General features: G+C 51.8%; 1 protein-coding gene across 1 annotated transcript in view; it reads left to right on the top strand.

Moving 5' to 3' along the window:
- PIGO (phosphatidylinositol glycan anchor biosynthesis class O) overlaps nt 1–14,480 on the top strand; it is a 114,431-nt gene that overhangs the window by 37,967 nt on the left and 61,984 nt on the right. The gene's annotated exons all lie outside the window — the stretch shown is intronic.

Here is a 14,480-nt window from a genome sequence, read left to right as displayed (position 1 = left end):
CTGCCAAGCCTCCTTCCACAAGCTGCTACCTTGCGGAGAGCCTGTATGATGTGAAGTCAGCAGGAAGAATTGCTATCCCCAGTCTGGTGAGTGACGACCTTCCTTATTGTCAGGCACACTTCCAAGAAGGGACTCCAAATTTAAGTGGCACTTCCTTCACTGTCAGCCTCAGACTGAGCTGGTCAGGGACAATACAAAGAACCACCAGTTTTCTGGGGCTAGAGCCACACCTTTCTGTTTTTTTTTTTTTATAATAATTTTTATTAATTTTACAACATAAACAAAAAACAAACAAACATAATGCGACTTCCCCAAACCTCCCCTTCACTGCATCCAAATTTCAAAATTTTTAGCAATTCTTCATCCCATTTTTATATTTAATTCTCTTTAAAAAGAGTTTCTGCTTTATAAATTTCGATTTTTAGCTGTAATTCTTTGTGTCCAATCCCCTGACATCTTAACATTCCGAAATTTTACAACAATTTTTAAGATAGATTTTAAATTTTTTCCAGTCCTCCTCCACTGTCTCTTTCCTCTGGTCACGGATTCTGCCGGTCATCTCTGCCAGTCCCATGAATTCAGTCACCTTGGTCTGCCATTCTTCCAGAGTAGGTAATTCTTCAGTCTTCCAATACTTCGCCAAAAGGATTCTTGCTGCTGTTGTTGCGTACATAAAAAAGGTCCTATCTTTCTTTGGTACCAATTGGCCGACCATGCCCAGGAGAAAAGCCTCCGGTTTCTTTACAAATGTCCACTTAAGGATTTTCTTAATTTCATTATAGATCATTTCCCAGTAGGCCTTAATCTTTGGGCAGGTCCACCAAAGGTGATAAAAGGTTCCTTCACATTCATTACACTTCCAGCAATTGTTATTGGGCAAATGATATATCTTTGCAAGCTTGACTGGGGTCATGTACCACCTATAGATCATTTTCATTATGTTCTCTTTCAGGGCACTACATGCCGTAAATTTAATACCTGTGGTCCATAACTGCTCCCAGTCAGCAAACATAATATCATGACCAATATCTTGTGCCCACTTAATCATGGCTGATTTAACCGTTTCATCTTGTGTGTTCCATTTTAGCAGCAGATTATACATTCTAGACAAATTCTTAGTATTGGGTTCTAGCAATTCTGTTTCTAACTTTGACCTCTCCTTCTGAAATCCTAGTCTTCTGTCCTGCTTAAAAGTTTCATTAATCTGGTAGTAATGTAACCAATCTCGGACTTTAGGTTTTAATTTCTCAAAACTCTGTAGTTTCAACTTTTCACCATCATATTCTATAATTTCACAATATTTTGGCCAGTCTGTATCCATGTTCAATCTTTTTACCGCCTTAGCTTCCATTGGTGACAGCCACCTGGGGGTTTTACTTTCAAACAAATCTTTATATCGATTCCATACATTATACAATGCTTTCCTAATAATATGATTTTTAAAATTTCTATGTACCTTTACCTTGTCATACCATAAATATGCATGCCAACCAAAACTATTATCATAACCTTCCAAGTCCAGAATGTCTGTATTCTCAAGAAGTAGCCATGGTTTCAGCCAGCAAAAAGCTGCTGCTTCATAATAAAGTTTTAAGTCCGGTAGGGCAAAGCCCCCTCTATCCTTTGCATCAGTCAAAATCTTAAATTTAATTCTGGGTTTTTTGCCCTGCCAGACAAATTTAGATATATCTTTCTGCCACTTCTTGAAACAGTCCATCTTATCTAAAATTTGCAATGTCTGGAACAAAAACAACAATCTCGGCAATACATTCATCTTAATTACAGCAATTCGGCCTAACAAGGAAAGTCTCAATCTTGACCATATATCGAAATCTTTCTTCACTTCAGCCCAGCATTTCTCATAGTTATCTTTAAATAGGTTCACATTCTTAGATGTTAAATTCACCCCCAGATATTTTACCTTTTTAGTAATTTCCAAACCAGTTTCTCTTTGAAAACTTAGAGCCACACCTTTCTGATCTCAAACACTGCCTACCTAACACCCCTTTTTCCGGTTCTTCTTCTTTGGCGATCCCTCGTAGCCAAACAAGATTGTCTTCCATAAACATGGTTTGAACAATGAGTCCGTAAGTGACTGTGGAGGCCAATTCTGGAGCCACACATCCTTCCACAGTGGGGACATTGGTTTCCGGGAAGGAGTTTTTCCAGGACCTTGGGCTCAGTGCCTCTCCCAAATGAATCTAACCACCCTTAGGACAAAGTGTTCCTGAGTTTTAGTCAACAGCTTTTTTCCTTCATGAGTAAAATGCCTTCTTGTCTGCCAAAGAATGACAGTGGTACCTTGGTTTTCAAACATCTCTGTTGACAAGCATTTCAGTTTTCGAACGCTGAAAAACTGGAAGTAAATGCTTTGGAAGTCGAACATGCCATGCGGCTTCCGTATTGAGTTTTCTGTATCAAGGCTTCCATACTGAGTTTTTAGTTTTCGAACGTTTCAGAACTCGAACGGTCTTCCGGAATGGATGACGTTTGAAAACCGAGGTACCACTGTATTTGGGGGCGTCCTGGACTCCAGCTGTGCTCTCGGTCTGGTCTGCCTTTCTGCCTGCAGCAGCCTGGGATGATTCGTAAGACGGTTGCTGCCCAGCCGGTCCCTGCTTCAGCCTGGCTGGTTGGGAAGTCGAAACCCTCTGCCAAAGGAGCGCCCCTGCCTGTGCCCTGGCTGCCCGCGAGGGGCGCAGCGCTCCCTGCCCCCCTGAGGACACTGAATGGGATAAGGCCGCTCCTGGAGCCACAGGTGCAGCAAGAAGGGCCTGGCAGAAGGCACCTTCCTCTCCTTTGGTGGCTTTTGCATCTTCCAGTTCCATCGTGTGTTGGTGGAGCAGTACAATTTCCATGCAGCAGTCTCTGCTCTGCGGCTTCCCTCCCCTCCTCTGGCTTTAATGCAGGACCCAGGTGTCTGGGGTCCCAGCACCTCGCTTGCTGTCATTGATTTACAACCATAGAACGGTAGAGTGGGAAGGGATCCCCAAAGGTCATCTAGTCCAACCCCCTGCAGGGCAGGAATCGCAGCTGACAGGTGAATCTCTGACAAGTGGCCCTCCAGTCAACGAGGCAGAGTCCACCACCTTCTGAGCGAGTCAAACTACTCTTCATGTCAGAAAGTTCTTCTTGATTTCTTAAAACTTTTACACTGCTTGACTGTAAAAACAAAACACGCCAAACAACTCAAAGCCGTTTACGGAGAAAGGAAAAACAATTATCAACAAAAATATGAAGAAGTTTGTGTCCTTACATGCTGTCTTCCCCCACTCTCAAGCAACCACCCGCTCAGAACATAAAAACAGCCTGCAGGATCAGGCCAACAGCATCCCACCCTCACAGCTGCCTGTGAGAAACCAGGAAGCAGGATCCGAGCACCAGAGTCCTCTGCCCTCCTGAGGTTTCCAGCAGCTGGCCTTGAGAGGCATTGCTGCCCCGACTGCAGGGGCAGAGAATAGCTGACATGGCCAGCAGCCCTCAAGCCCCCTCCTCTGCCATGAATTTGCCCAATCCCCTCTTAAAGCCCTCTGGGTTGGTGGTCACCACTGCCTCCTGTGGCAAGGAGTTCCACAGGTGCTGCATAAAGAAGGGCTTTCTTTTCTTGTTGCAGGAATTTATGTATAGGTGGGGGGGGGGGTTTGCCCCTCCAGCAGATATCATGCACATGCAGCCCACTACCAAAACCAGCACAATTGCTTTTGTTACTTTTGTGATTTGTCCCCACAAAACACTTCATCACAGTTTCTTCCTATCTATTCAAAGGGCCACCGCTGCACGATACCAAATGTAATAATTCACTGATAAATGTATCTATGTACTGGCTCACTGGGAAAACTTCAGAAATTCATATAGACCTGTGAGCTCAGCTCCTCAGCAGCCCCTCTGCTTGAGTGATAATTCCTGGCATCCTGATACCTGAGTGCCAGACAGGTAGCCATTCCAGAAATACCAAACCCAGATGGAGACAAAAGGGTGTGATGAACTTGGCTGGGAAACAGGGAAATGTAAATATCTCTTTTGTTCCACTTGATGGGTGTTTGGTGGAGGGCAAGGGGAACCATGGGGCAGGGTCCAGGATGCTCAGATTACTGCCACCAGACCTCCCCCTTTAAACATGATGTACGAGTGATGTAATTAGGGGGGGGTGTAACACAGGGATTAGCAGCTAATAAAAGTTTGGGTTCTCTTTTGTTTGGGGCTTCCATCTTGTTCCACCTTGTGGCAGGTGGGAGTCCTGTTGCAACAGTCTTCAATCAAGACCAAGCCGACTGGCTGCTGTTTTGCTCTGGGATTCCTGCCTGGCGTCCTTGTTTTTTGTCCAAGGGAGACCTCAGATTTCTCCATTAACCTTCTCCATCCCGAGTCTTATAGCATTCAGCTTCGTGGATGTTTCCCTGCTTCAAGGCAACTGCACATGCTCACTCACAGAAGAGAAAGGCAACAAGGCCAGGGCAGCTCAGGACAGGAAGAGGTGACTCATTTCTTATTTTTACTTTTGCCCCTGGCTCTCTCTCTCCCTCTTGCCCTCCTCTGGCTGCGCAGCTGCAACCTCTCCTCACCCCTCTGACTCACCTCTTCTCTCGGGATGACACCTGGGTTTTCTAAAGGGATTTAAAAACACCCAAACATCTGCTGCAGTTTTGCTCTCACCAAGTGAAACGTGCAGAGCAAAGGCAAGCGGGCAGCCTTCCCCAACCTGGTGCCCTCCGGGTGTTCGGGACTACAATGCCCATCAACCCCAGCCAGCGCAGCTAAACAACACTTGGTGGATGGCAGATGGGAGCTGCAGTGCACGACACCAGGTTGGGGGAAGCTGCATCAGAGTTCCGTGGTGAATTCTTTTTCAGGCCCAAATATAACGGATGAAAGTGTTTTGGAGGTCCCCCAGCTGAGCTTGGTGCTCCTGAGACTCTTCCAGCCTCCCTGGGTATCTCTGAATCAAGAAGTCCATTCTGAACGAAGCAAAGAAGAAATAGGTAACTTTCCCTTAATAGCAACTTCTGCCCCTGAAAACATTGGCCAGTGTGATACCAATTTTAAAAAATGAAAATGCTGGAAAACCTTTCTATATATAGCATTACAAAGCACTGGATTTTGCTGAAGGAGGATACAGCCTGGCTTCTGCAAAGGGAAGCCCTTCCAATCTGGCCTTTCGGAGCTCCGGAGAATGTCAGTCACCCAGGGCTGGATTGAGGCTGGATGAGGCCCTCAGCTCCTGAAGGTAATGGGGTCCTTTATACGTCCAGCTGTCCTTTTTTCAACAGCAAATTGTGGCTGTTTTTTGTGTTGAATATATACTACAGTATATGCTAATTTGGGACACGGGTGGCGCTGTGGGTTAAACCACAGAGCCTAGGACTTGCTGATCAGAAGGTTGGCGGTTCGAATCCCCGCGATGGGGTGAGCTCCCGTTGCTCGGTCCCAGCTCCTGCCCACCTAGCAGTTTGAAAGCACGTCAAAGTGCAAGTAGATACATAGGTACCACTCCGGCGGGAAGGTAAACGGTGTTTCCGTGCGCTGCTCTGGTTCGCCAGAAGCGGCTTAGTCCTGCTGGCCACATGACCCGGAAGCTGCACGCCGGCTCCCTCGGCCAGTAAAGCGAGATGAGCGCCGCAACCCCAGAGTCGGCCACGACTGGACCTAATGGTCAGGGGTCCCTTTACCCTTTTTTATATGCTAATTTATGGACCTAATAGGTATCTAAAGGCATTTGCACATAACAAAATATGTATTTTATCAAAGTAATTGTGATATATTAGGGAGCAGGCTAGCAGGCGGGGGCCATTACTTACCATCCTAGGAGCCTGCACAACACAAAACACGGTTGCTGTATGTAGGTTTTATTTAATTTTATTTTTTATCTACTATTTTGGAAATGTACATGCAGGGGTTTTTTTTCCTTTTTTGGGGGGCCTCCGAGAGAGTGGGGCCCTAAGCTAGAGCTTGTTCAGCTTCTACGTCAATCCGGCACTGCGAGTATCCCCCGGGATTTGGGCGATTCACGGAGCTTCTCCGCTCCAGGGCCGGCCCGAGTGGCACCTCCAGGCGCAGGAGCCGTCCCCCTCCCGGCCGGGCCTCGCCGGCTCCCTCTCCGGGCGGCGGGGCTGGACTGGATGGCCTCGGAGGGTCCCGCCCCTCCCGGCCCCGCCGCCCAATCAGGCGCGCCCTCCTCCCTCCGCGTCCCCGCCCCCCGCGCGGTCATCACAGACCTGCACGTGGAGGGGGCGGGGCCGCCGCCGGAGCCGCGCCCCGCCATTGGCCGCCGGGCGCCGAGGTCTCCAATGAGCGCGGGCGGGGGGCGGGGCCGGGCGGCGGGGCCCGGAAGCTGCTGCTCCTGCGGGGCGGCGAGGAGGCGGCGGCGGCGGCGAGCGGGGGGCGAGCCGGAGGGAGAGAGGTGGGCCAGGCGGACCCCGGGCGGGGCGGGGCTCATTGCCCCGGAGCAAGCAGGGAGGGGGGGGAGGGAGGGGGAGGAGCCGGGTTTAGGGGGCGGGGGGTGGGAGGGCGAGGGGCTGGATTTGGGGGGGGGATCAGAGGCATTCCATGCAGGGGGGGATTCCGTTGGGGGCTGCGCAGGAGAGCTTCCCGAGGCTTTAAGGGCGTGGGTTTTTTAGGGGGTCCATAGCACCCCCCCTAAGATTGCCTTGTGTCGCGACCCTTTTTCTTCTTCTCCCCCCCCCAATAAATAAATGGGAAGGTGGGGGGAGCTTGCAAGGGACTCCTCAAAGTGGAACTGGGTTGGGGTGTCAACCCCTAGAGAAAGGGAAGGCGGGATTTGGGGGGGGGTCTTGAGCCTGTGCCCCCCCCAAAAGCCGAGGGGCTGCTTTGCACCAAAGCCCTGCTCGTGAATGTGGTGTTTTATTCTTTTCTCTCTCTCCCCACCCCCTTTCTTTGCTTTGTTCCTCCTCCTGAAAGGTTCGCTGCCTGCCTGGTTGCCAGAGAGGGAGGCCTGCAGGTAAGAACCGGATCTGACTCGACTGCTGCTGAGCTCTTTTCTGCCTCTGCTCCTGACAGTCAGAGCTGTTTGACAGTGGAATTTGCTGCCAAGGAGTGTGGTGGAGTCTCCTTCTTTGGAGGTCTTGAAGCAGAGGCTTGACAGCCATATGTCAGGAGTGCTCTGCTGGTGTTTCCTGCTTGGCAGGGGGTTGGACTCGATGGCCCCTGTGGTCTCTTCCAACTCTTCTAGGATTCTCGGATTCTATGGGGCAGTGATGCTCTTGCTGGCAAAGGACCCCTTTCACCCAGCTCTGCTCAAGAGGCGCTGGAGCCTTTCAGGGCTGCTTTGCACATTCTTCTTCCCAGTGGGGGTGAGGGTTTTTACTTGTTCATTTTACTGTGTTTCTCTCTCACCTTTCCTCAAGGATCTCAGAGTGGTATACGTGGTTTTCTTGTTGATGTGGTGTCGTAGAACTGTAGAGGGTCATCCATTCCACCCCCCTGCAATGCAGTGCCTTTTGCCCAAAATTGTGACTTGAACTCGTGTCCCTGAGATTACGAGTCCCATGTTGCAGCAAGAGTCCCAGCCACATTGTTCCCTGGGCTCAGGCACCTTCTTCTTTTTCTAGGCAACCCCGAACCTTCCATTTCATGGCTGTGATTCTTGCTTTCTCATTAAGGAAAAATGTTTGGGCCTTGTTTCTGAGCATAGTTGGAATCCCCCAGAAATATCGCTGCTCAGGCAGTGCTCAGATGATGCTTCCAGGGAGAACTGGAAGCTTGGTTGCTCTGTTGTGTGTGCACTTTTAAAAAGCTGAATTAAAGCAACGGCTGAGCTTTACAGATTTTGCACCCATATCTCTGCACCCTGTCTCAATGTGCCTGAATTTGGGGTCTTTCTTTCCCACTGTGCTGCAATCCCGTGCATACTGACTTGCAAGTAAGTCCAGCTGAACTTAGTGGGCTTACTTCTGAGTAAGTGTTCATAGGCATCTTCTGATTGGAGCTCCTAATCTTCTCCCAGGTTGGCTGTTCCTTTCAGAGAGGGGGAGGCAGAGAGGTTTGGGCCACTTCTCTCATAAAGTGGGGGTGGGCTCAAAATGTGGGCCCATGCAGAGGAGAAGGAAAGTCTGGGAAGAAGAGGAGCTGCTGGCTCCGTTTCAGGGGTTTGTTTGGATGAATATGCCACTACCCCCCCCCAAAGGTGCCTAAAGCAGCTCATAGCATTATAGAGACCCAGACAAGCATTAGAACTAGTAAAATACAATAAATTTGAAAGAAAAATAGAGCCAGCTTCGCTGCTGTTGCTACCAAGAGCTTTTGGGTTCGTTGAGAAGAACATTTGAAAATACCATTAAAGACGTCTCCTTGTTTGTAGACTTCCTCCTTTTCCCCTTTCCCAATCTTGCTGAATTCTGGGCAGGTTACTCCCACCTCCAGTTACCAGAATGTCTGTGGCGAGGAGGGTGGGGTGTCTGCGCTCTGGGTTTCCTTTCATAACCACAACTTCTGCCCTCTTCCCCAGCCCTTGCCTGGCACCCTCTGGCTTCCCCATTGCTGTCTGGCTTCAGTGCTGTGACGACTTCCTGTCATTTGTGTGGTGCTACCAGTCTGCCAGCCAGGTGCTGTGCTGGGCAACAGGAGGGCAAGTCAGCTGCCTGTGCCAGGACAGAGCTGCCTTATTAAGACAGGCAAAAGGAGCAGCTGGGGGGAAGGTTGCAGTGGGGGTGGGAAAAGACGCCTAGAAGAGGGAGTTATCCTGACCAGGCTGTTTTGAGCACATGTTGGTTGGCACCCAGCAAGAGGAGAACACAAAGGACAGTGTGCACAGAGAGTAGGGAGCAGGATCCCTGGGTGATTATACACGTCTTGTGGGGAGGAGTGGAATGCTTTCAGAGGCTGCCCGTTGCAGAGCAGAGAAAGACACCTGAGCTTCGGGATTTTGAACGGGAAGAATGCCCTGTCCCGAAACTGGGGCTTTCTTCTCGTGCCATATTGCACCTTGAGCTTTCCCTGCCACCCCTGATGATTGTGTTGGCCTGTTTTGCGCAGGACCCACCATTTGGCCCAGGGCTGGACTTTGGTAGTCTTTGATGAGTGAGGCCAGCATTTGGTGCCCTTGAATGGATCTTCTCAGTTATGGATCTTCTCAAATTAGCAGGCCCTCGGCTCGGCATCCTGTGCGGGGGAACCGCCCACACTGTCCTAAATCTGGGGCTACTCGGTCCCTCCCTGAAGTCTCATGTTGGTGGCAGCTGCTTCCTGTCAGTTCTTCTCTGACCTGCCTGGGCTTGTGCCCCTTCTTAATCCAGAATAACTCCGTGACATCCAGAGCGAGGTGTGGAGACACGCTGGAGGTGACCTCTCTCACGTCTCCTGCCTTGCTCATTTCGCCACGCTCTCCCTTTGTTGCCGCAGCCGATCCTCTGACCTGTGCCTAGGCTCATGGGGCGCTCGAGTTGGAAGGGACCCCAAGGGTCATCTAGTCCAACCCCTGCAGTGCAGGAATCTCCTCTGCACACACTGCAGCACATGTGTGCCTCTGATTCACCGTTGGCGGTGGGGCTGGGGGAGGACCCTCCCTGAAGGACTTAGAAGCAGGTTGTGTTGCGAAAGCTCCATGAGGCAGCATTGTGCGAATTTATAATAGTGAAATGAAATAAAATTGACACATTTGCTTTGGATTGCTTTGCTCTGGTATCGCCAGGCAGGGCTGGGAATGTCTCCTGCCTGAAACCTTGAAGAGCCCCAGTTGCCACTCAGTGTAGACAATCCTGAGCTCAGTGGAACAATGGTCTGATTTGGTAGGAGGTCATTTCCATGTCCCGAAACCCTCTCTCCATATTTTTGCCTGGGGCTTCTGAAATGGGCTGAGGCTGGAGCCCTGGGGAAACGCTCTTGTGGGTGTGGGTGTGGGGGGGTGTTCATATATGTCAAGCAGCCACCAAGACGGCCTTTGTCCTGTCTTGGATGCTCATACTTGGTGCATGGTCTTATCAACCCTGCATGTTGCCATCAGCTTATGTTTGCTTGCGATGTGTGGGGCAGATTTGTAAGTGTGTTTAATTCTCCTTACCATGTTGTAGGAGTCAATATATTCCAAAATAATTTTACTTAGTTGACTTGGACAGATTTTGGGGATTTGCCCCCACCACTTGGGGGTCAGGGAATGCAATGAGAGTAGTTGACTTGGGAGGCAGTATTGCTTCTGAATACAAATCGATTTATTTTATTTATTTCATAAAATTTATATGCTCCTTACCTGTAAGGAAAAATAACCCCTCAAAGCAATTTGCAAAAAGAATTAAACAATAAAAATTATCAATTAAAAGCGGCCATTTAAAACAGCCAAAGAGCAGTGAAAAGGAAAGATAAACCACAAACAGATTGTAGATTTTTGGGTGGGCTTGCTTAAACAAAAACGTCTTTAGCAGGTGCCAAAAAGAGTTCTGCAAAGGGGCTTGGATGATGCCAAGAGGCAGGGAGTTCCTCAGGACGGGTGCTGCTGCGCTAAAAGGTGGATTTCTTACAGATGCAAAATGGGTGTCGTGTGGCACATAGAACAGTGCCAGTTCTGCGGATCAGAGCGGTTGCATGGGCATCTCAGCTGCAGAGCGCAGGAGCGAAGGCTGCCCTTGTGCTTGGGTCCTGCTCGTGGGTATCTTGGAAGAGCATCTGATTGGCCACTGTAAAAATAAAAGGCGGCTGAACTAAATGAGCCACTGGCCTCATCCAGGAGGCTTATATTACATTCTTAGCTGGGGGAGCAGCAGGACGAGGAGTTTTTGCTGAATCATGCAGACATACCAGCAAGGACCCCTCCAACATTTAAACACATTTGCCTCTTTCTCCACACCCTCTCCAATGACCACAAAATTTAAATAAATATTTGGAGCGTTTCCCCCAGTGCTTTGGGCGCCTGGGGTGGTTCTGCAGAAATGGCTGCAGAAATGGCTGAATCCTGTACTCCTGGCTGCAAGCTGTGCCTCTGCCAGCTCCCGTGAATGCTGGACAGCCGGTGTCTAACTTGGATGGGAGCCCCCCTCCCCAATCTCCCAGTTGGATCCCAAGGGGAGCTGGTCCCCTCCTGAAGAGCTGGAGCCACGAGTGGCCAGGGGCGCTCTGTGGCCTGGATTGCAGTTGCGGGTGAAGGCCCAGCCCCTCTTGCAGGAGAGCCAGCTTTGGGATCTGGGCCAAATTCCAGCTGGGGCAATTTAATCCTCCTCCTCCTCTGACCTTGCTTGCATGATTTCACACCCCCTTGCTTCCTGCCCTCGGGGGTTGAGTAGGTGAAGCCACAACACCTCCCCCTGTGGCGGGTTGTGGCCCAGTTCCGGGTGCAGTGGAGCTTGTCCTGCTCTCGGGGTGCCTCTGTTTCTAGATCCAGGTGGTGGAAGGTGCTGCTCTGGCACTCCAGAATTGGTCCTGCCTGCTCTGGGTGTGGCCACTGATGCTCAGCCTGGCTTGGTGTGCCCCAGTTGCACAACAGATGCCCGGGGAGGGTGGCAGAGGTTGTGCCCAGGGCTGGGCAGCGTGAGGCCTGGGGAGCAAGCAAGCAGGCGAGGGATGTGTCACCTGGTGGGTGGGAATGCCCTTTGGTCTGCAGCTCCTCCGCATGGGATTCCCGGCCCAAAAGGGACCATCTAAAAATAACCGCTGCTGTCTCCTTCGGTCTCCCAGCGCGTGAGCGATGGGGCTGTCCCGGAGGGGGGCAGCAGGCAGTAACGTGAGCTGCCGACATTACGCAGCCTTTATCTGCCATATTATGTCTCAGCTCCGGGTGCCCAGAGCAGATCCTCTGTTGGGGGGAGGGTTGTGTGGTCCTGAGGGCCAGGAAGGAGACTGGAGAGGGCTACTCTTGTGCTCGGATCCTGCTTGCTGGTTGCCCAGAAGAGGCGTCTGGTTGCCCCCCCCCCCACTTGAGAACAAGAGGCTGGACTAGATGGGCCCCCTTTGGCCTGACCCAGCAGGTTTCTCTTGTTTTCATACGCACTGATGGGGAGCAAGCCTTTTGGAGCCAGTATGGTGTCCAGGGGGGATGTGGGTGGCGCTGTGGGTCAAACCACAGAGTCTAGGACTTGCTGATCAGAAGGTCGGCGGTTCGAATCCCCGCGATGGGGTGAGCTCCCGTTGCTCAGTCCCTGCTCCTGCCAACCTAGCAGTTTGAAAGCACCTCAAAGTGCAAGTAGATAAATAGGTACCACTGAGGCGGGAAGGTAAATGGCATTTCCATGCGCTGCTCTGGTTTGCCAGAAGCGGCATAGTCATGCTGGCCACATGACCCAGAAGCTGTACGCCGGCTCCCTTGGCCAATAAAGTGAGATGAGCGCCGCAACCCCAGAGTCAGCCATGATTGGACCTAATGGTCAGGGGTCCCTTTACCTTTACGGTGTCCAGGGGAACGAGCTGTGTCTCTTCAAGGTGGTCCCAAGCAGGGCGTGAAGGTGGTGGTCTTGTGCCAAGGACCCAGCCTGCATTGGCTGCAACTCTTTGGGCTTTGGGGCCTCTCCCTGCCCCCCCTCCCAGCAGAGAGGAGCCCTGGGGGGCTGGACACAAAGGGTTGCGTCCTTAGATTTGGGTAACCTTGTGCCTTGGTGCCTACGTTGTGGCACAGTGGGGTGAGAAGAGGGCGGGCGCTGTGTACCACTTCCAGGATCAGTATGGGGGGGGGTAGTACATGCCCCTGAATAATGCTGATCTGCTTGGCCCCTGTGCGAACAGGGGCCTGCACTCGATGAGCCCCCTTTCGCCTGATGCAGCAGCCAGTCTTCTTACATTTTGTTTTGCTTCTTAATTAAATGATTGATTGATTGATTGATTGATAAATTGGCCTTTCCTCCCAAAGGAGGCCAGGGCTCCTGTTGGGGAGCATCTGCCTCCTGTTGGGGAGCATCTGCCTCCTGTTGGGGAGCACAGAGACTCTCTCAGCGGCAGACAGAGTGTCCTGGGCATGACTCAGTGCCCCTCGCCCAGGCCTGCCCACACTAAGTGCTCCAGCAGAAAGGGCCCTGCTCCTCACCTGCTGCCCGTTCCTTTTATCAGTCAGAAGATGCTGTCAAGAAACCTTGCGCAAGCAGGGGGTTTGTTGCAGTTGGCTAAATGGGCAGCAGAGCCCTAAAAGTGAGGAGGCGACACGAAGCAGAGTTAGCTCTGGGATGCCTTCTGAGCCCCAGGCCTTGGCCCCTGAGCATGTGGAGAGTTCCTTTCCTTGGCCACTGCTCAGCCTCTCCTGGCAATTCTTTCAGGCAGCCCACTCCCCCTTCTTGGATCTGTCCCTGTCTCAGCCCCTCTGCACTGGGGGACAAAGCAGAGGGAGGGGGAGGGGAGCCCGCCCAGGCCACTGAGGCACGTGATGGAGGGGAGAGTCACCATGGCAACCCTTGCAGGGGCTGCTGCCGCTGCTGGAGGAGAACTGGGCTGTGGAAGGCGCTGCCAGAGTGGCAGAAGTGGGGTGATAGTGGCAGGGAAGCCTGTCTCTTCCATGCAAGGTCTTGCCCACTCCCAGCAGGACCCCCAGAGCAGCCGCCTGCCCCCCTCCTAGGATGTTTCTCGAGGGAGGGAGGGCTCCATCCACCCCCCTCGTTCAAAGTTTCCATGGAGGGGATCAGTCTCCCCAGACCGAGCTCCCTGGGACCCACAGCCATCTCCTCCAAACGGCCCTGATCCGGGTGCCCCTCTGCCAGCCTTTCTCCTCTACTGCTGGGTCCTGGCACCTTGGCTAGTGAGGGAGGCAGGCACAGAAATGGGGTCCTGGCTGGAGGTTCAGAACAACACAAAGCTGCCTTGTGTTGTCAGGCCACTGGTTCACCTAGTTCAGTGCTGCCCACTCTGACTGGCAGCCCCTCTCTAGGGGCTCCGGCAGGGGGTCTTTCCCCTCCCTACCTGGAAATGTCATGGGGGTGGGATGGGGGGAGTTGAAGCTGGGACCGTCTGTTCACGTTTTATTTTTGATTGGTTCGACTTATATCCCACCGTCTCATTCTGCTCTCCCCTTCCCCATTTAACCCCCGACAACAACCCTGCAAGGTGGGTTAGGCAGAGAGAGCCAGTGGCTGGCCCAAGTGACTCTCATGACCCAGTGGGGATTTGAACCCTGGTTCCCCACTTCCTAGTCCACCGCTGTAATCACTACACTCCTGATGGGAGTTGTAGTCCTGAACACCAGGTTGGCAAAGGCCGCCAAATGGTCATGGAACCTCTTCTGGAAGGGAGCCTGCGCTGGCTTTGCACTGCTCTCTGCTGAGTGGTAGTTCTGCCTGTGTTCTGCTAATGATTAAATTGAACTGGAAATAAAAACAACAAGCAAGGCAACCTATAAAGGACAATCCCTACAGGCAATGGCCGGCCAGGCTTATCTGGTATTAAAACCCATGTTGCCCCTTGTGGAATGATGCCTCCTGCACTGAAGTCAGCCTGGAGGTTCATGCAGCTGGGTGTTGCCTGCACGGACTGGCAGCAGCTCTCCAGGTAGGAGGACAAGCCTCCCTTGGGGAGGCCAGGCGATGCCACTGGGAACTGAACTTGGGGCCTTCTGCAGTCTCTGC

The sequence above is a fragment of the Podarcis erhardii genome (genome assembly GCF_964252035.2).
Source record: "Podarcis erhardii genome assembly, chromosome: 11".
NCBI classification, from domain to species: Eukaryota; Metazoa; Chordata; class Lepidosauria; order Squamata; family Lacertidae; genus Podarcis; species Podarcis erhardii.
The sequence above is the reverse complement of the archived record's forward strand: the minus strand, read 5'-3'. Positions and strand labels throughout refer to the sequence as shown.